The sequence below is a fragment of the Panthera pardus genome, unplaced genomic scaffold (assembly GCF_024362965.1).
Source record: "Panthera pardus isolate Hobbes unplaced genomic scaffold, ASM2436296v1 HiC_scaffold_3, whole genome shotgun sequence".
NCBI lineage: Eukaryota > Metazoa > Chordata > Mammalia > Carnivora > Felidae > Panthera > Panthera pardus.
The window spans coordinates 22,172,219-22,194,209 of NW_026526876.1; the positions used below are offsets into that span (position 1 = coordinate 22,172,219).

The 21,991-nt window shown below is 38.2% G+C and overlaps 1 long non-coding RNA gene across 1 annotated transcript in view; it reads left to right on the forward strand.

The window, feature by feature from the left end:
* Positions 1 to 21,991, forward strand: part of LOC109277019 (uncharacterized) — a 267,671-nt gene that overhangs the window by 234,598 nt on the left and 11,082 nt on the right. Inside the window, exon 3 of the long non-coding RNA XR_002084948.2 lies at positions 13,666 to 13,720. This is a non-coding gene — a long non-coding RNA (uncharacterized LOC109277019). The remainder of the gene's footprint in view (positions 1 to 13,665; positions 13,721 to 21,991) is intronic.

Genomic DNA, 21,991 nt, shown 5'->3' on the forward strand with positions numbered 1-21,991 from the left:
TCAGGGATGCCACAGCTTTTGTTCTCGTGGTGCTTACATTTTGGCGGTGAGAACAAGACAAAATCATACTTATATAATGATATGTCAGTGTTCTTAATAAATGAAATAGGACAAATGGACAGAGAGTGATAGGAAGCAGGGTGCTACTTTAGATTGAGTACTCAGAAATGATCTCTTTGATCAGATTGCATTTGAGCAGGGGCCTAAAGGAAATGAAGGAAAAGGTCATGTGGATAATCAGGAGAAAAGAATCCCACATAGAAGGAAAGTACATACAAAGGTCCTGAGGTAGGAATGTGCTAATATGTTTGAAGGGCACAAAGGAGAGCCCTGTGTTAGGAGCAGAACAGGTGGGATAAGAGGGGTAGGGGGGTTAGTACACTGGGTACCTGTGGTGACCAGCTCTTGCAGGGCCTATAGGCTTTGAGGAGTTAGTTGCTTTTCAATGAGTCTGGGGCACAGAGAACAGATTGGAGGCTGTCTCAATATTTTGCACATGGTAGAGGAGAACTGGAAAATAGGACAGGGTGGATAATACCTAAGAATGTCAGTACTATAATTTTGCAAGAAGGAATTAATTTATCAACAGTGAAAAAACACTGTGCTTCAAATTAGAACATGTATTACCCACTCTTCTGGTTCATCCTACTCCACCATAAAAGGCCATTCATATCCGTATGTGGGGGGAAATCATATTTTTTACAATGAGGGAGCCAATAATTGTTGCCTATGTTATTAATATCTAAGGAAAACCCTTCCATTTTTGTACCAGATATCATACAAAAATCCAAGAACAATTAAATTCTTACGTTTAAAAGAATAAACTGAAAATCCTGAATTTACTTCGAATTATTAAGCACCTTTTGTTTAATATTTCAGAGGGAAAGAAAGCCACGTTATCAGGCACATTTTGTGTATTTGATTTTTATCTGGGAAGATTTTTAATTAGAGCATTAAAATTGGGGGAAAGAAAGAGGAAACCCCTGTCCCATGTTGCTTGGGTGTGTTAAAATTTAAAGACCACATAATATTTACTACTCATTTTCATATTGTGAGTTTCCTAGTTCACTTAAAAAAATACACCAAATGTTATATTGCTTAATCCTCCCAAATACATTTTTATGTATGACAGTAATTCTGCTTGATTGGTGCTTTTTCATTATTATCCTTCTCTCCCTCATTTTTGGAACAAGTTTATTTATTCAACTGCAGAATCACATGCTAATACAATTTTAGGATTGCCAGTTTAAATCTCCACAACTCAACAAAGTGAAACACAGGGTTTTCATAACAGCATTGATTTCCCAACATTTTTTATGCCTTCTAATAAAGTGTACGTTAGAATGCGAGCCAGCAGTCCAAGAAATGTATATAATCAATGTTGGACAAGTTAATGTTATGAAAAAGGTCTTAACCTTCATATTTTCTGATTTGTTTTCTGTTTGTCTGCTTTTAATTAAATTTTTATTTTGCAATAATTACAGATTCATATACAGTTGTAAGAAATAATAAAGGGAGAGCCTGTGTACCTTTCCCCAGTTTCCCACAAAGGTAACAGCTTGTAAACTATAGAGCAATGGCTCAATGAGAATATTGACATTGATATAGTCAAGATACAGAACACTTCTGTAAACCCAAGGATCCCTCACATTGCCCTTTATAGCCGGACCCGTTTCCTTCCATTCCCACACCCTCCTTAACTTCTGGCAACCGCTAATCTGTTCTCCGTTTCTGTAATTTCATTTCAACAATGTTACAGAAATGTTATAAAAATACGGTATATAGCCTTTGGGATTGTTGGTTTGGTTTTGTTTTGTTTTTCATCCAGCATAATTCTTTGGAGATTCATCCAAATTGTTGCATGCCCACATAGTTGGTTCGTCTTTACTGTTGGAGTAGCAATCCGTGTTACAGATGCATAAATCTGTTTAACCATTCATCTGTTGAAGGACATCTGGGTTGTTTCCAGTTTGAGGCTATTATGAAAAATTCACTTATGGATATTTGTGTAAAATGGGTTTTCATTTATCTAGGACAAATGCCCAGGAGCACAATAGTGGGGTCGTATGGTCGTTACAAGTTTAGTTCTGTAAGAAACTGGCAAACTCTCTTCCAGGGCGGCCGTCCCATTCATTTTGTGTTCTCCGTGGCTGAGGATTGCTGTTGTTCCACGTCCTCACCAGCATTTGGTGTTGTCCAAGTTTTACTATTATTATTATCATAGCCACTTTAATAGGTGTAGGGTGGCATTATATTATTGTTGCAATTTGCAAAGCCCAAATGACATAGGAGGTTTAATGTTTTCATGTGCTCACTTTCCATCTGTATGTCTTCTTCTGCTAAGTGTCTCTCTTTCTCTCCCAGAGGATCTGTGCCATGAATGTTAGATCTTTTTCTGTAGTCCTGCAGGTTCCCAAAACTCTTTCCCATTTTTTTTTTTTTTTTGGTCTATTTTATCCTTGTTTTTAGGGCTGGGTCATCTCTATTGTTTTATCTTCAAGTTTGCTAATTCTTTCCTCTGCCTCCTCCATGCTGCTCTTGGGCCAATCCACTGAGTTTCAAAATTTGGGTTATTAAATTTTCATTATAAAATTTTTATTTTGCTTTTTGTTGTATCTTCTATCTCTTGGCTGAGACTTTCATTTTTCTTCTATTTATTTTAGGCATCTTATTATTGCTCATGGAAGCATTGATGATGATGATAGCTGCTTTAACATTTTGTCAGATAATTCTAGCACCTCTGTCATTCCAATGTTATTGTCTATTGGCCTTTTTTCCCCATCACTTTGAAATCCTCTTGATTCTTCCTATGATGAATGACTTTTTTATTGAAATTTGAACATTTTAGATATGATGTTATGAGAATCTGGATCTTATTTCTATCTTCTGTTTTAGATGACTTTTTTTTTTGACACTGTGTAGTAGGGGAAGTGGGGGTCATCCACTTTGCTCCTGCCATGTGAGGGTAGGGGTCTAAGCTTCCTGATCAGCCTTTGCTTGTGGGGCTGGAGTTAGGGTCGCAATATTTTCGGTGTCTTTTGGCTAGAGTAGTGTAGTTATTGCCTAAGAGTGTTCTTTCTTGCTAGGTTGTCCTTTTCTTGGTCCTTTGGCTGGAGAGAGTGGGCTTTAATTGGGATTTCTTGTGTCTGTATTCACTGGTGTTTCTAGATTTCTGGGTTCTTCAGCTCCAAATCTGGGATATGTGAGGCACACCATCACCACCACCCCTTGCAAGGAAGCTGACTTTTTTGATGTTGCTTGGTTTCCAAGGCCCAGGGCCAGTTAGCCTTTTCTTTCTACCTTTCAGGGTCTGTTATGTTTGTCTGATGTATAACATCCAGGGGATTTTCACTTGTCCTTAGCAGGAAGAATAGGAAGAGTACATTTATGCCATCTCTGAAGGGAAACCTCTTCCATCCCTTTTGATTCGATGATAAATGAACAAAAATATTGAGCCCTATTTGAGATCAAAACAACCATTTCTAGCTCCACGGTTTCAAATGGTGCTTTGTGAAACTCTACAGTTCTGACGCTTGCCCCAGATTTAGGTCCCACAGATACACATATGTGATGAACCTCTTTCCCTGGATGATCCACTGCCACCAGAAAGCCAACACATTTCGATATAATATAAACATTTTAAAGCAGACTTGTTTCTCTTCTATCTTCGGGTTTCATCAATTTCTTTTCCTGGTATTGCAGTTTCTGTTCTCAGAATCATCCTCCTACCACACACAACCACGTTCACAATCTCAGCACTGTTCTCAGTGGTGCCTCACCCTCATTGTCCCAGTCCACGCTGTCACCAAATCTGCTGTTCCTCGTTTACATTTTTCTTCATGCTTGTGTGTTGCTTTTGGTGTCTAATTCCATCACATCAGCCCAGATCCTTAACTTAACTATAGAAATATTTTCCTCCATGTTCCCTCCATGTTTCTTCCATGTGCCATCAGAGTCCTGCTCTGATTCATTCTATAACATATACCATCCTTCCTGACCCAGATGATCATTTAGTTCCTAGCTAACCAATTCCCCACCTCTGCGCCTTGGCTTATGCAGTGTAAACCCTACCCCTCTGAGCTACAAATATTCAAGAGTTATGCTGTTTTGGGGAACAGCCCAAGGAATCTCTTTTATTTTTATTTTTTATTTTTTTAAATTTTATGTTTATTCATTTTTGAAAGACAGAGAGAGACAGAGAACAAGCAGGGGTGGGGCGGAGGGAGAGGGGGACACAGAATCTGAAGCAGGCCCCAGGCTCTGAGCTGTCAGCACAGAGCCCGACGTGGGGTTCAAACTCACGAACTGCGAGATCATGACCTGAGCCGAAGTCGGACGCTCAACCAACTGAGCCACCCAGGCGCCCCAAGAAAACTCTTTTAAAAAGTCCTGGCTGATCCTACCAGCCATGGGTAACCACTCTACCTTGGACCACACATCCACTTTGTCAGTAACTTCCTATTGTTTTGTATTATATATGGCATCTCCTTGAGGACAGAAACATCTTATTTATCCTCATTTTCTTCCTATAATTTCTCCCCAAGCATCTTATATAGTAGTTATTAAAGTTGTTGAATGAATAAAGAAAGAAAAAAAATAATTCACAAAGCTTGTCTTGACATTTTCTTCTTATCTTCCTTTCCTGTCACTTTGTCATTTTAGTCTCCTCAAAGTGACAATATTCAGTCCAAATGACTTACAAATCTATTAAACTTCATAAGAGGACACTGCCAAATGAATAAAGGGCCCTTGAGTTTAAATATCTTCTAATAGTAGTGAGAAAGCCAATAGATAAAATGCCTCTTCTTTCACAGGTGAGAAGGGGCAACTCTGTTTCTGTTTGTGAAAGGTATAAATGAAGTGCAGGGCCTAAGATGCTATAATTGATGACAAAGAACATCATCATCCAACTCGGTGGCTTCCAAGTTGTCTCTAGGCAACCACAATACAGCCACATTAATAGATAAATCCAAATATGTAATTTTAGAAGAGCACATAACCTCTAAAGAGAGTTGCAGACAAGGTTTTTGCTCAATAGTGACTCATCTCAGTAGTTGACTTTTTTTTCCTGGATTCAACCAAGGAACTCTGAGTAAGTTGGCTTTGCCACGTCCCAAAGAAGCCCAGGGTAACTCTCACTCAGCCTTTGCTGTGAACAGAGACTATCAGGTCACCTAAGAAACAGCAATTTGTGGGCTCCTGCTTTATGCAATGATGACCTTGGCTTGCACAACCCAAATAGAATGTGCCCCAACTCATGAAGTCAAGGCAATGTGGTAAACAGAGCCTGTGCCAGCAGGACATCATTTCAACATCCCCTGGCATATAAAACATGTTTGGGCAGGGGCACACACATCATAAGCTGTATTTTGGTGTGGACAATCTGGGAAGTCAGTGGCGACTATGTAATAAATCCATTAGCTTCATAGAGACAGCCTCTGATGTTACGTCAAGTCAGCCACTTGTTAAACTTTTGAAAAGTCACTGAAAATGAGTGTCTTTGAAACGTGAACAATGGTCAGAATGGTATGGAAGCAGAACAGATAGCCAGTTGTTGGATGAAAGTGTTAAATAAAGCATTTGTACGATGTTATTATGGTAATGATGGTTGGTTTCAAATACAGACTATTGTACCAGTTGACATCAGTCAGGTACAGCCTGAGTATCTTGGGGTTTTAAGAGGAAAGGTGACTTTCTTCTCTTAAACATCTCCACAGAATTTATTTGTATCGAACACGCTCCAGTGCAGCCTGCAGTAATAAAGTAAATGGACATAACCTAAAGTGGGGTCCACGTATAAAGCCTCAACACTTTAATAAAATGAGCGTCGAGCCTACCGTTTTACAAAAGTTGTTTGCCGTTGTAATAATTCAATACCCACTTTTTGTTGAAAGCCGTTTAGTTAATATTGAATGCTTCAAGTCTAGATACAAATGAATGATCGTTGAGGCCTTTGGGCTTAGTACTTTACAAGGCAGAGTAAAAGAAAAGCAAACAAAACAAAACAACTTAATAAATGCTTGTTTAGATGGATTTACTTTGACATCGTGCTAGGCTCCCAGAGAAACCAGGTGTTTGCAAATTGTACTTTCTTAGTTTGCAAAGCTGAGTTGTACCTGGGTCTTTCTAATGCTTGAAAAGATTAGATGTAAGCTCGAGGTACCTACTCTGAATACTTCATTGAAGAACATTATATTTAGGGGACAGTTACAGTTAAAAAAATCAACCAATAAAATATTGCAGACTTCAAATATCATTGTTTTGAAAAAGGTTGAGAGATGGGAAATTAAGGACAGGTAAAGATAGAGTAATAGCTTTACAGAATCACTGATCATTTTTTCCCCTGGCTCTGGCAGGAGACATCTCTAGACGGTCATCACTGTGGTTTGCACATTCTCCTGCACCTAATAGCTATTTTTGACCAAAAAAATAAAATAAATAAAATAAAAATTAAATGTGGATTATGGATTCTAAGCTGTTCATATAGTTACATGCAAGAAATATGAACTTGGAAGCTTAGTCTATGCACATTGGTTCTTATCCTACTTTTCATTCTCAGCTTTCTGTCTTTGGGGCAGCTTTTTAAACATGATATTACATCTCTAGGGCCTAATTCATGCAAACATTAGCTTGTGATGGATAAAACAAATGTGAGATCTTGTAATAAATAAATAGCACCATTTCATATGAACCAGAACACTGAGAGACTTGAATATAAAATACAATATGCTCAGATATATGGGGACCATAACTGCGGAAAGGAAAGATGTGCCACAGTGAGTTCAGAAATGTGATTTAGCAAATGATCCAGACCAAAAAACATTTTAAAAAGAGAGCTCTACTGGCTGAAGCAATTTCTAATAGGTGATTTGCATTTCCAAAGAGCTCCCATGAATTTGAGGGGCCCCACACTGGACCATACAAAGTAAATCTCCTGATTTGAGTGAGAATATTTTTTTTATATTTGACAAACAAATATATTCACATTTTAATATACAGAGGTAATCATTGGTATCTGTATACTATTGTAGTCTTTAATGGTATTCCATTTCAGAATAAGTAGAAATGTTGAGATTATGAAATTTTGAAACACTAACACTAATGTTCACTAAATGAAATTAAAACTTCATTTATCCACAGTATTACGAGAGAATGAAATGAAAATTATAAACTTTCTAAATAGCTGAAATGTATCTCTTGTTGAATTTTATGTCGAATTTGAATTATCTTTGATTGAAACCTGAAAATATATCAAATCCTTTCCTATCTTCTTTTTAAAACAATTTTTAATGTTTATTTTTGAGAGAGAGAGAGACAGAGTGTGAGTGGGGGAGGGGCAGAGAGAGAGAGAGGGAGACACAGAATCTGAAGCGGGCTCTAGGCTCTGAGCTGTCAGCACAGAGCCTGATGCGGGGCTTGAACCCTCGAACAACGAGATCATGACTTGAGCCGAAGTCGGACGCTTAACCAACTGAGCCACCAGGCGCCCCAATCCTTTTCCATCTTTTTAAGGAGGATGCTTTGGATTACACATGTGCACCTTTATGAAGTTAAGCATCTTTATGATATTCAGGCCAGTGAGGAAAGGAAGAACATGGACTTACATGGTATCACAGTACAGCATATTAAGTTTCATGTGGGCTTATTCTTGTTAGTTTAGCCATTAAAAAAAAAAAAAACTATATTGTGTATAATTGATGTTAATACCATCACAAAAATTCTGTGTCACTTATAGTGCCTATCTTACTGATGAGGTGAAATACAAATACATAGAAGCATGCGTTGGACTTGGTATATGCTCAATAAATATTAGCCAATATATGTTGACACTTTTTATAGATAGGGTTCTCTCAGAAACATCCTCAAAGGGAGGTTAGCGTGCAGCATGTTTTTATGAAGTGCCCTTGAGGTCAACACCTGTGCATTGGAGGGTAAGAAAGTAGGGATGGGCAGAGGGAAAAATCCAGTGACAACCCAATCCCCAGATCAGCTCTGGCTAAGTTTACAGGGAGCTCTGGAACTGGAATAACCCTTCAGAACTTGCTCCAGTTGGGCCTGGGTGGCCAGGCTCCTTACACATTCATCAGTCACTGGTAGTGGGTCACTTGGGAAGAGCATGAGGCAGTCTCTACAGGGGATCAGTGTTAGGGCCAAGACCAGGATGAGGTGGGTAAAGCAGTCTCTTCAGTGCAAAATTTAAGGGGCATCCAAAACCCAGTGACCAGAGCAACCAATATTCTAATGCAATATTTTTTCAAATCAGATTTCATGCAGAAAATCCATGGTGAACAAAATATCAAAATTTAAATAAAGACAAGCTGTTATTTGTTTGTTTGATGGCCCTGTGATGGAAATAGTTGTTTTCAATCAGACAGTGGTGCTCAGGCCATCAAAGGTATTAAGTCTTCACTGGCTGGGCAGATTTATGACAATTGACAGTGTGGTGTGATAAGGCAGTACAAGTTCCTATTTATAGTCATGCTTTTTTTGTTTTTGTTTTTGTTTTGTTTCTGATTAGAAGGCTTTTGTTAAATTTTCCATTTGCTTCAAAATGTGGGGGATATTTTGATACATGTATATAGGGACATACATTTTGCCTTTTCTTCAGCATCCAATATGGCTGCCAAGCCTTGCTGAGCCTCCAAGGCTATCTGCCAGAGCATTCCCATATTCTGAGACAACAAGTTCTCCATTGAAATGGGATCTGGAAAGCCTATCAAAGTATCCTCCACAACTATCTATATGGTTGAACGATCAAAAATGTCATCCAATGATGAAATTTTGATTAATAGTAAGTAATGAATATACTCAACTCCAGATTTTAACCTTCACCTCAGGTTAAAAAAAAAAGCCTCATTTCTCACTTATCAGTATTCCTTGCTAATATGTAATACATTAGGTATGGCTGGACATTAGCTTCAAGTTACAAATGATTTGGGTTCTATCCTCTTTTTTTTTTTTTAAATAAAAAAAAAAAACATCTGACTGCATACTAACCACTTAATGTTTCCCCAGAATTTTAATTTCCTTCTCTGTGAAAATGGGGATGCCAGATTAGGTAATTTTTCACGTTTACCCAACTTTCGATTTTAAATATCTGTTTATTTACCTTTGTGAGGATGCTCAAAAGTCATCCCTGAAGAACAGAAATTAGTTCGTGTTACCGTGAACCTAGCAAATTCTCCAGTGCTGCACTTCATAAAACTGTTTGGCCCCTTCCCCCAAATGTCTCCAGCTCATCAGGAATTGTGAATTGCTGCTGATTCCTTTAGTGTTCTCGCTGTGTGGTCGTCAGGGTATCAGCCAGTATTAATTGGTAGTTAATTGTGCTGCATCCTAATGCTCTTCCCCACCCATTCTTCCTTATTTTCTTCCAAACCGTTTGAGATCAGATAATCAGCTTGGTATAATTGCCTCTTTAGTGTTTACTGAAGAGGTGAGAGATTGAGGTGGGGGGTGAGGGAGTGGTCAATGAATTCTGATACAGCAGCTTATGATATCCTGCCCCAAATTCAGAGCGGAGCTACAGATTAAAGCTTCGGAGAAGGGAAATTAGGTGGTGAACAAAACCTGCTAATACTTTGCGAATGTTTTATTTTGTCTGCATATTTTCCCCCAAAGGGCTCTTTGTCAAGGAACATCTATTATCATACATTTGGAGAAAAACTGGTGTAATGTGAAAATAAGTAACGTGTGAGGGAAGGACTTGGCTCTGTATATAAGTAGGCATGGAATTCATCTTTGCTCCCTACTTGTTGGATTTGCTTAGGATCGTGATGGCCAGAGCCATAGGACTCAGCCATTGATTTTATTTATAGGAAGCTAAAAAGTGAAAACCAAGTAAGTAACAACTAGTGATTCAGGACTCTTGTATCACTGTGTTACCTATGCTTCACAGAATTGAATGATTATCAGCAAGAATTGCTGCTTTTCATTTCATCTGTCTCACAATGTCAATATATAACCATGAGTATGTTGATTCCCTCTGTTCCAATTCCCTAATCTAAAAAGGAAAAAGGGTTCATTTCATAAGTGGTTTTCAGGAGGAAGTAAATTCTCAAAGCGCAAAGAGTGATTGATTAACAGTGTTGAGTTTGTTTGTGGGAGAGCTTGTCTGACTTGTTACCCTGGCTGTCTGAGTAGAATGCTTCCTAGAGAAAAGGACAAGAAACACACACACACACACACACACACACACACACACACACACACACACCATGCACCACAGAAATGTCAACCAACCAAACCCCATTTGGGAGCCTGCTGTTGTGACTTCATAGCCACAGCGTATTCTGTTACGTGACTGTTCAGAGCTTGATGTGCGCAATGTGCTTTGTAATCTTTGACAGTTTCGCCTTTTCTTTGAATACACGTGTCGCATTTGTGCTTCAGAAAAGCACCTTATAGAAGAGGTAAGACAGTAAGTCTAATTGATAAAAATTTTTCTGCTTTATAAAATTCATTTTTTAGTGGAGAACCTTGCCAAAATTAAATATATATTTATCTTTATATAAGTTGAGTACTTGTTTCATAAGCTAAAGGACCTGAGTAGACATATACAGATGGGGTTATGCTTCAATATGAATTTTTTTCTGTGAATGGATACTTTTAAGCTGTGTGGTTTTATAAAGCTGAAGCCTACGCTAAAAATACCCTACTATATTAATAAGAGCCTATTGACTCTACTTAGGAATGCCCTAATGTCAAAATAGTTCACCAAAATGCCACAGTGTGTTGCAAGAGAAAATAATAATTAGCACTCAATGAACCACATAACTTCTACATTTAACTGCTACAACCTATATATATATATATATATATATATATATATATATATATACACACACACACACACACACACACACACACACACACAAATATGTATGTTATTTAACATCAGGCTGTCTTTTAAAAACGTATTTCTTAATTAATTTGTTTGTTTTATTGTTTATTGGGAGCATAACATCAGAATTTGAAATGAGATACATTATTTGCATTGGTAAGCTGTACAGTAGAAATAATTAAGTGAGCAGTAAGATTTGTGTATGTAAATTACTTTACCTAAAGGGCTTTCAATAAAAATTAACATAAGATCATGTAACTCAATTTATTAAAAATGGCATGATAATTAATTCAGGTTCCTGTCACATTAAGTGAAAATAAACAAATTTACCCAATTAATACAGGCTAACCACTAATCATTCTATTTTTTCTTATTATTCCTTGGAGTACTCTATTAATTGAAGTAAATGTTAGTAATTTGAAAGCATCATTCAAATCTTGTTCTATACATTTATTTATTTATTTATTTTTAAATGCAGTATAATTTATTTGACAATTTTTAAAGTAATTTGTATTTTAATTTTCCTCAGATTATTAATTAAATTTGTATTTTCTTCTTTTTAATTGTTCTTTCATTTTTGTAATTATGTATCAGAAAATTTTCTTTTCTTTTTTTAATGAAATTTTTTATATTAAATATAATTTATTGTCAAATTGGTTTCCATACAACACCCAGTGCTCATCCCAACAGGTGCCCTCCTCAATGCCCATCACTCACTTTCCCCTCTCCCCGCCCCAATCAACCCTCAGTTCTCAGTATTTAAGAGTCTCTTATGGTTTGCCTCCCCCTAATGTCCATCACCTGACGAATGGATAAAGAAGATGTGGTTTATATATACGATGGAATACTACTTGGCAATGAGAAAGAATGAAATCTGGCCATTTATAGCAATGTGGATGGAACTGGAGGGTATTATGATAAGTCATGCAGAGAAAGACAGATACCATATGTTTTCAGTCATATGTGGATCCTGAGAAACTTAACAGAGAACCACGGGGGAGAGGAAGGGGGAACAATATATTTATTTTATACTTAATTTTGAATTGGTCTAGCCTCCCTACCTCCCAGAATAAATCTCTTGAACAGAATTGCTTTGCTTACTTGCTTCTTTATCATTTGGGCAATGATCCCGACACAACACTTGTCCTTGTAACAACTAAATCCCATCTCATTCTGTTAGCATCCCAGACATGTGTAGAGTCCTGCGTGCATGGTTTTAAGATCCATGAAAAGGATGGAAACCTAGTCTGAGTGTACCTGCCTTTTCCTGGCAGGGCCCTGGCTGAATCTCATCCAATCTGAGTGATTTGAGGAAAGTTTTGCAACAAAACTGATTATGCTGATGTGGGAAGAGTTTAGGGAAACCCTCAAGGGAAAGTGCAGTTCTCTGCAGCTAAATGGAACAAGAGTAAGGAGTCATTTCTGGAACCAGGGGAGAGACCAGTGTTCTGGAGCGATTCTGGGGATAAAAGCAATGACTATCTGAGATTCCCAGCAAGGAGGGAACCAGGGGGATAAATATTTTAACCTCACATTCTTCCTTCTTTCCAGTCTCTTTCCAGGGCCTCCATTGGTTGAACCCAAATGGAAGTCAAAGGGCAAAAGGGATCCTTGTTGTAATCCTTGTGGGTTGGCCTCTCAAGACACTAGCAGGGTGGGACCAGATGCAGAATGTTGAGTGAAGAGGCAAACACAGTTATCCAGCACACAAGAATATACTTCTCTGGGGTGACCTATTAATTGAAGTAAATTTTACTCATTGGGAAGCATTGTTCAAATCTTATTCATCTGCATGTAATTTATACATAATTTTGAATCATCCCCGCCTCTCCAAAAACACTGAAGTGTGCTAGTGTCATCCAGAGATGGGCTAAAACTCTTAGGAGAATACAGAATTTAATCCCTTTGAATCCAGTGTTCAATGAATCACTTAGTGTAGCTAGTACAAATGTTGGTAACAACTTACATGGGAGGAAAAATACTCTGGTGGAGGCTTGGTAACACTGTGAAGAATTTTTAAGGTTTTCAATAAATGTCATTAATATCAAATTTGATTCTACCACCTAAGAAACACATCCTCTTTATGAAGTACTTCTACATGATAGAAAATAGGTTCTGCACTACAACTTAGCAAAAGTCCTGCCTCCACCTTCTCTTACCCAGATGTCCGTAAGTCACTTCACCTCCGAGACCGAAGTTCCTTTTTCTGAAAGAATTATCCCAGACATTGCCTTTTTCCTTAGGGACTTTGCAGGGAGCAGATGAGACAGTACATAAGATAGCAAACTATATGCTAGATAGTCTATAAACCTTCATCAAAGTTGGTAGATCAGTCATTCTTCCCTGCAAAATACAAAGAAAAAAATACCTTTCTTCTTCAAACCATGAGGGGAAGGATTGCTGTCCTCAGTCTTTTTCTTTGACTTTTTTTTTCTTTAGTGAAAGACCCATATATAAGTTAAAAATAAGTGAGGTGAAGACAGGCCTCCTGCGGTTACACATTTTCCAAAGTCTCAATTGTAAAATATGATAATAAGTTATTAATCAATCTTTGTTTGTTTTAGTAGGGTAGCTATTCTCTGTGGAATTTGTTCAGATCGTATAGGGAAAACCCTTCAGAATCTCCCATATGAAGGTTGCACATTCAAATAATAGCCAGCGCTTGTGGAGTTTCCTTCTTGGCCAGCTAAAAATTCCCCCTGGCTTGGGAGAGCATGAAGTCTTTAGTGAGGATGTCAACAGTGATTTATTATAAGCTGAGTTAATTCTCCCTCAATTTAAAGGCCTTGCATACGACATAATCACTTTTTTCCCCCCCACAGAGGGAGCTGCTTATTCCACGATTCCCAAGACAGCTTCATCCAGACACTGGCCATGGTGAGATTTCAACTGTTTTCTTTGGACATTTTTGTTGTGGGGGATGGGGCATGGAGTATAATTAGTCAAGTATGGTTCTCACCCAAGAAAGCTTCCATGTGAAAAAAGCAAGTCGTGTGTGTGTGTGTGTGTGTGTGTGAGTGCGCACACATGTGTGTGCCTGTGTGTTCTGTGAATATATTAATATAACTCCATGTGTGTCTTTATGAAGCTTAGGAGAGCTTCTTGGTAGCAGAGCAAGGAGAAGTCATAAACCCAGCCTTGGGTAACGTACTAGTTAGACTTTTACTGTATTGGGTTGGTTGTGCTTTTTTTCTTTCTGGGCTCATAAACTGAAGGGAGGTAAAGGGAGTCTGGAGAAGGTTAAGAGATGAGCCCAGATAACTTCAAAGTTGAAAAATAAGACCTAATAGCAATATTTAGGTAGTAGCAATCATGGAGAGAAGTGAGCTAATTGGACATTGTGACTCTATCTTTAATGACATGAACTTCTTATATGCCAGTAATCTAGCCTTCTCCAGTTTTTCTGGAGACACTAAGTAAAAGTGGAAAGTTTAAGCCATGGTTTAATTGTTGGTAGTGGGGTAATGAGTGTTCATAAACTGCTGTTAATAATGTGATCCTTACACTCTGAATGCTCTGGACTACTAACATCCATAATAAGGCAGAAGTGGTGATACTCCTTCTCCTCTGATTTTATGCTCATAGACTTTCTATTCATATTTTGTAGTCACCAGAACTTTTCTGCTTAGAGCAAAGTTGGTTTTGTTACAAATATTAGAAAATTGCTCATTATACTTAGTCTAAAAAGGAAATGTGTTGGAAAAACCCAAAGACAGGATATGTCAGAACTGGAAGAGGCCTTGCACAGAGTAGACGTTGCCTCTCTGTGCCCAGATGCTTTCTGTGCAGGACATCCTCTGTGTAGGCCCTCCAGATCTACTCTTTACCCTTCTCCACTCAGCCACCTGCTCTGGCAGGATGGCCTGTACAGATGCTATCACTGGTTTTCTTGCCCTCGGGTTCTGGTTGGTTGCAGTCAGTGGGGAACCTTGGTATAAGATTAGAGAGGAGAAGAGTGAAATTGAAGTGTTTGGCACCCTCCGGGAGGTTTGCCTCAATTGATTACATCTATTAATCAAAGGACGTATCTTCTCGGAATGAGCAGATCCAATACGAGGAGCTACTACAATCTCTCGTTTCCAGTTCTGTGACTTCTCTCCCTCCCCGACTCTTTAGGTCAGGGTATTATCAAACCACATTAATCAAATCTCCTCAAATTATCTACAATTGAGTGTGGCATCTGTTTCCTTCCTAGACCCTGACTAATATAATCTCTTCATCTTTGTATGTGTCTCCTTAAGTCTATTCTACCTCTGTGCTCACTTCTCGTTCTCTTTCTCTCCCCACACATGGGAAAGAGTATCTTCCTAACTCCTTTATATCTTCTCAGTTCGTGTGCCAACAAAACTCAACCCAAATAGCAGTAATTAGTGGGTTTTAGTATATCCCATTCTCTTTTCTAAACTCTTTCAATATATTTTTACATTTAATCCCAACAACAGCCCACAGGTTCTAATATCATGTAGTTTTATAGATGAGGACATTGAGGCACAGAGAAATTGAATAACTTCCTGAGGTCACATAATTCAAGACAGAAGCTGAAGCTAACCTAGGCAGACACATTCCAGAATATATGTTTTAACATACATTTTTGGTAGTTTGGTGCTTGGTCTGGACTACCTTGGGTTGCATGTCCAATACTCACTCACTATAATGAGGTGGAGGTGAGGGGACAAGATACCATAATGTGCTTCTAATGAGTTGGACCTTTGGGAGAAAACTCTCTGAATATGGTACAAGGTAGGGCAGTTTTTGTAATCCTTTGAAAAAGTTGCCAGAGTTGTTTACAAAATACTGAAACTATTTTAAATCTTTTTGCTAGTTGTATGCTACTGTTCTTGCATTCCCTGACTCCTCTAGACTTCACTTAGAACAGACTCAAATAAGAGCCTACTTTATTTAGAATAAAACAAAAATAATAAAACATTATCTGCCTTCTCTTTAGTAGAGATTTGGTTAATGTCTTCAAACTATATACTATATTCCCCCCAATGACATTAGCACTGGGAATTTTTATCAGATTCTTCATGAGAAACGTGCGGGCTACTGGTGCAACTGTTCTGCCATTGACTGATGCTTTCTGTTATGTGGAACAGAAAAACAAGAACAACATTAAAATTGTTTGCCGCCTTTCACCCTTCTATGGCCAGTTTACACTTTTATACCCAGATTTTCTATATTGGCCAAGGTATAAGATGTTATTTTTGACCCAAGCTTTTAAAATCTCAAAGAGATTATTATCATTCCACTGTGAGAAACAGAATGCAATAAAGGGCTCTGAGTCCCCAAAAAGTATAATCTGAAATAACCTACTAGAGAGTATATCCTAAGCTTGTTTGTAAATGTGTACCTTTGTAGTTTTAGGTAGCTTTAAGATACTACTGTAAAGAGATAAAGAAAGGCATGCCAATCTGAAAAGATGACATCATCTTATAGTTTATTCCAAGAGCTGCTTTAGGCAGCAATGGAAGCTAAAAAATTGCTGTAAGGAAGACAACTCAAAACCATGCCTTTTTTGAAACAAAATACATATGCACCAAAAATAAATGATCCATTTTTAACTTGATTACCATTGTCATATATAATTAACCTGATTATATATATAATTAACTACTTTTATATTTCTCTCCTGAGGTGCTAGCACCATGAATTTTAGAGAACGTGTTTTATTTATCATTATGCTTTCAGCACCTAGTATGCTGCCTCACACATAGTAGATGACCAATACTGTTTGCTGAATGGATAAATGAAGTGTAAATGCCAATACAGATATAATGCTAATTCTCATATGTGCGTGTTTTTAACCATTTCCTACCTCAGTGATGATGTAATATACTATGAAAGTTATATATAAGAATGTGAGGATAGTTTATTAATTTACCCAGGTTAAGTAAAATCTGGGGTTTTGTAAAGACTGGCGTGATATTTGGTTGGGGATTTTTGGCATTGGAAATATAAAATTCTTGTTTGGGATCAGACCTAGAAGACATGGGTGATGCAGGATTACACCATTATCAACAAAGTGAAATTTTCTAAAGATTATGAAACTATGCAGACTTATTCCCTCATCTCCTATGAGAAGATGCTTATACGAACTTATAACCAGATGAAACTGACTTATAACCAGATGAAACTGACAGGTACTACAACAGTTGTACCTAGTGAGGCTTATATTAAACCTTTAGCCACCAGCAATTAACTGAAGATATAAGAAGACATGAGAGAAAAAACTGGTGGTGTGAGGGGTTACTGTGCATATAAAATGCAGATCTTCTGTACTCTGGGGCCTTGTCTGGATGGTGGCCCATGCCAAGTTCTTTTAGTAAGAGGGCCACATGGTAGTTGAGTGAAATTTGATGTTTTGCTTAGTTGTCTCAGACATGTTTACTTTAGTATAGGGTTATGAAAAGGTTGAATCAATAAACACTTTCTTTTCAGTCAGCAGACTTGCCATGGACATCAGTAGTCATGCTTAAAATGAAACTGGTTTTTCTCCATGAATGGAGGGATTCCTTGTTTTGTTTTTTGTTTTTTGTGTGTTTTCTTTTTTTTTTTTTTTTTTTTTTTTTTTTTTTTTTTTTTTTTTTGGAGAAAATGAGTTCCTGTAGATACTGAGCGCTAATAATTAGGTGTCTGACCAGAGACTTCAATACTTTTCATTTTATTCTGAGCAGGAATTTGAGTAATGGTAAATGACAACTCAAACAGTAAGATTGTGTTTGAATCTTTGTGGGCATTTTGAATAAGAAATAGTAAGTAAATCATGTAATTATTTTATGACTGCCATCCTCTACTATTTGGATTAAAATACATCTTGATGACCTTTACAATCTTGTCACAAACCAGGTCACAAGTGGATTTCAGGTCTTCTTTCTAGTTTTGTCTTAATCTTTCCATACAGTATTCCTTTATAAAAGAGTAAATTTAGTTATCCAATATAGCATTGTCTTGTCATACGTCTCTAGTAAAGTTAATGTGGAAAAAAAATACACAAACTAGTTATTAGGAAACAGAAGATGAAAAGAATGGAATTTTGGGGGGAGGACTTCAACTATCACACAATGAAGAAAAACAGCCAAATGACGTATAATTTCAAGCCCTTCACTTTTCAGTTTTCCAAAATTTACCTTATTGATTATACTGGAAGACTAAAAAATTCATGCGTGCAACCTTAATTCCGGAAGTCGTAACACATGACAAGCTTAGAATATTCTTGTCTTCCGTTGGCATGGATGTCTGCTGTAATGCATATGCACAACAAAGACACTCAATAGGGAAGTTGAAAACAATACAATTTTTTGGTGTTTGCAGTTTGTTTTTAAAAGTACTTTATTTCCTATTATACCTTTGACATCCAGTCACCATTATCAGCCCTGAGAGTTCAGTTTTCTGCAGACAAAAGCTTTTAGACATCTCCTTGGACCTGGTCCAGCTTGACTATAATAGGGTGTTTATCTTATTTCTTCTCCTGTTTTGCTTGTTGAGTACCCACAACATACAGGTGCGCATTAAGTGCTAGAGATTTTCCCTTGTTCTTGAAATGGAAAGAACTAATGAGGAAGTACTTAGTGAATTGGAAAAGGCCCAAAGGCAGGTGGGGAAGCTGAGCCATGACACTGAGATTATCATTGCCAGGGAGACCAAACTAGGTAAATTGATCTCTTCTAGGCTCTAGAGTCAGATAAGAAAGGCAGTGAAGGTACATGAGCCCAGGTATCCAGACCAGGTAAGACCTGGAGACAGCTGATTCTGGATGTGTTGAGGAACAGGCCAACAAAATGCTCTAGCAACCTGGGATGATATCATCAAAATAAGTAGAAAACGGTCCCATAATTGCATGTTTGAAGCAGTATATTAAATGCACTAGAAGTGGTTAAAAATATACATACTTGCAAATTATTCTTTGTAAACAAATGGGATTGCATGATGATTTTATTGTTATCTTTATATTTATTTTTACTTTCTCCTTTTAATTTTTTTTAGTATTGGTGACAGATTTGCAATGAACAGTCAGGGTTTTAGCCTGGCCTTTATTTCCATCCTTCCGGCTCTGTTTTCCCCACATCTCCTAATGAATAAAGGCTGCATTTTTTGAGGGCCTTGGAAGATGAAGATAAGCTTCCTGAGGAGCTATGTGAGAAAATAATCCTGGGTAGATGGAAAGATGAATGCACAAAGATGCTTCTGACAGCTTGACGGAGAAAATTGGAAATGCTCTATCTAGAGTTGAATTTTATCATAGAGGTCAAATACATTATGGTACAGCTAAGTGGGGCAACATTCTGAAGCTGAGACACCCAGGGGGGCACCCAGCAGGCTCAATAGGTAGAATATGTCATTCATGATCTCGCAGTCCTGAGTTCAAGCCCCACATTGGGCATAGAGCTTACTTTAAAAAATAGATGAAAACAGAAAACAAAATTCCTCACTATAAAACAATAAAAATAAAACAATGAGGTGGAACAACATATATTGATACGGGGATCACTCACAGCATATTTTAATTTAGTGTGGGTTTGTGTGTTTTTGAAAAAATGTAAACCAGAATGTTGGTAGTACCCAATGCTCTGGGTGGCAGGATTGGGAATGACTGCAGATATAGCCATCCATTCTCCCAATCCAAACCCTCCTATCAGATAATGGAGTCTGTGTCTCCACCCACAGACTCTGGATTGGCCATGTGAATTGCTTTGCCAACAGACCTCTGGTGTACGAGATAAAATTAAAGGCCTAGAAAGGGCTTGTATGTTGGACTTGCCTTCTTGCTTCTCCTGGGAGCCCCACTCCCGCCACCATGAGAACAAGGCCAGACAAACCGGTTGGATAGTGAGGCCCTGGAGAGGGCCTCCTGGAGAGTCCCCAGAAGAGGAGACCCTTAGCTTGCTGGCAATGGAAGAGCCTCCCAGGTGAGTCCAGCCCAAGTTGTTGACCCAAAGAAAAATAAGCTAAATAAGTGATTGTTATTTTAAGTCATAAAGTTTTGAGATGGTCTGTCATGCAGCAAGAACTAATGGATACCCTGTGTGCTTGTGTGTGTGTGTGCGTGTGCGTGTACACGCACGCACGCACATGGATGCACAAAGTTGTGTTTCTGGAAGGACATAAACCAAATTGTTAGTAGTGTTTTTCTTTTATTTCTGGAGGTGGAGTTATGGATGAATTTTCCTCTTGTTTGCCTTTCTTTTCTAAAAGAATCATGTTTATCCATGTGATTAAAAACAGACAACTGAAGAAAAAAAGGAAAGGAAAAGCCTAAAATTAAAACAATACAGTCTCTTTGTATAAAGAAAGGACTAACTGCTGGGCATGGTGGTTTTCTGTGTCTATTTTTCTAAATCAGTTTTTCTTGATAGTCCTATTAACCTATCAGCTATACGTGCCCCTGGATGTCATTGTTAAAAGCATAGGGACGCTGACGCCACAAATGCTGGCGGGAGTGGGAGATACAGGAACTTCCACTCATTGTTGGCGGGAGTGGGAAGTGGCACATCCATGTTGGAAGATAGTTTGGTGGTTTCTTTTTTTTTTTTTTTTAAATGTTTTTATTTATTTTTGAGACAGAGAGAAACAGAGCATGAGCAGGGGAGGGGCAGAGAGAGAGGGAGACACAGAATCTGAAGCAGGCTCCAGGCTCTGAGCTGTCAGCACAGAGCCTGACGCGGGGCTCGAACTCACGGACCGTGAGATTGTGACCTGACCAAAGTCAGATGCTCAACCAACTGAGCCACCCAGGCGCCCCTAGTTTGGTGGTTTCTTGTAAAACTGAACATACCGTTACCATACGATCCTGCAAATTGTGCTCTTTGGTAATTACTCAGAGAGGATGAAAACCTATGTCCACACAAAAAAACCTGTGCACAGATGTTTAAGGCAGTTTTACTCATAATTTCCAGCATTTGAAAGCAACCACGATGTCCTTCAGTATGTAAGTGGATAAACTGTGGTCTATCCAGACAATGGAATATTAGTTATATTGCTAAAAAGAAATGAGCTAGGAAGTCATGAAGAGACATGATTTAAATGCATGTTGCTAAGTGAAAAAAAAAAAGTCAATCTGAAAAGCCTGCAGACCGTCTGAGTCCAACTATATGACATTCTGGAAAAGGCAAAACTATGGAGATGGTAAAAATATCAGTTGCTGTGAAGGCTTGTGGACAGGGGTGGGAATAAATAGGCAGAGCACAGAGGATTTTTAGGGCAGTGAAAATACTCTGTATGGTACCATATGATGGGTACCTGTCACTAAACTTTTGTCCAAACCCATAGAATGTACAAGACTAAGTATGGATTTTGGGTGACAATGACATGTCAATGCAGGCTCATCATTTGTAACGTGTGCCACTCTGGTGGGGGATGTTGACAGTGAGGCTGTGTATATGTGGACACAGGGAGCATATGTGAAATCTCTGTGCCCTCCCCACAGTTTTGCAGTGAGCCTTCAATAGCTCTAAAAGATAAAATCTTGGGCCACCTGGGTGGCTCAGTTGGTTAAGCATCCAACTCTTGGTTTCAGCTCAGGTCGTGATCTCGCGGTTTTGTGGGTTCAAGCCCTGCATCTGCCAGTGCAGAGCCTGCTTGGGATTCTCTGTCTCCCTCTCTCTCTACACCACCTCCACTCACACTGTCTCTCTCCAGATCAATAACTAAACTTAAAAAAAAAAATGAAAGACAAAATCTTAAAAATAAAAAAATGTACCCTCCCCCCAAAAGCATAGGAAAAATAAATACAGAGAATAAATCCATACCATTTAACTTTGTCCCTATGTCTGGGTTTCTTTGCCCTCTTTACATTGCTGAAAACACTGGAAAATTAAAGGGCCTAACACACATGACATTTTCAAAGTGTCTGTGTTCTTCTTTCTCATACTTTAGTCTTATCAAACATTTATATAGATTCAAAGCAAAATGGAGAAGATGTGAAAGTGGAAAACACTTTGAAGCTTGATAGACTTGTTAGCAGAACGGTAACACAGGTGACCGAGGAAGATGATGGCATGCCAGGCATAGGGTTGAGTGATGAAGGAAATTTTCAGAAGCAGGAAGACGTTTGCCAGATAGGAGCCGGGTAGACTTCATATGCACTGAGCCTTGAAAAGGGATATAAAGCTTATTACATTCATCACATTTTTTAAGGATGAGTGAGAATAA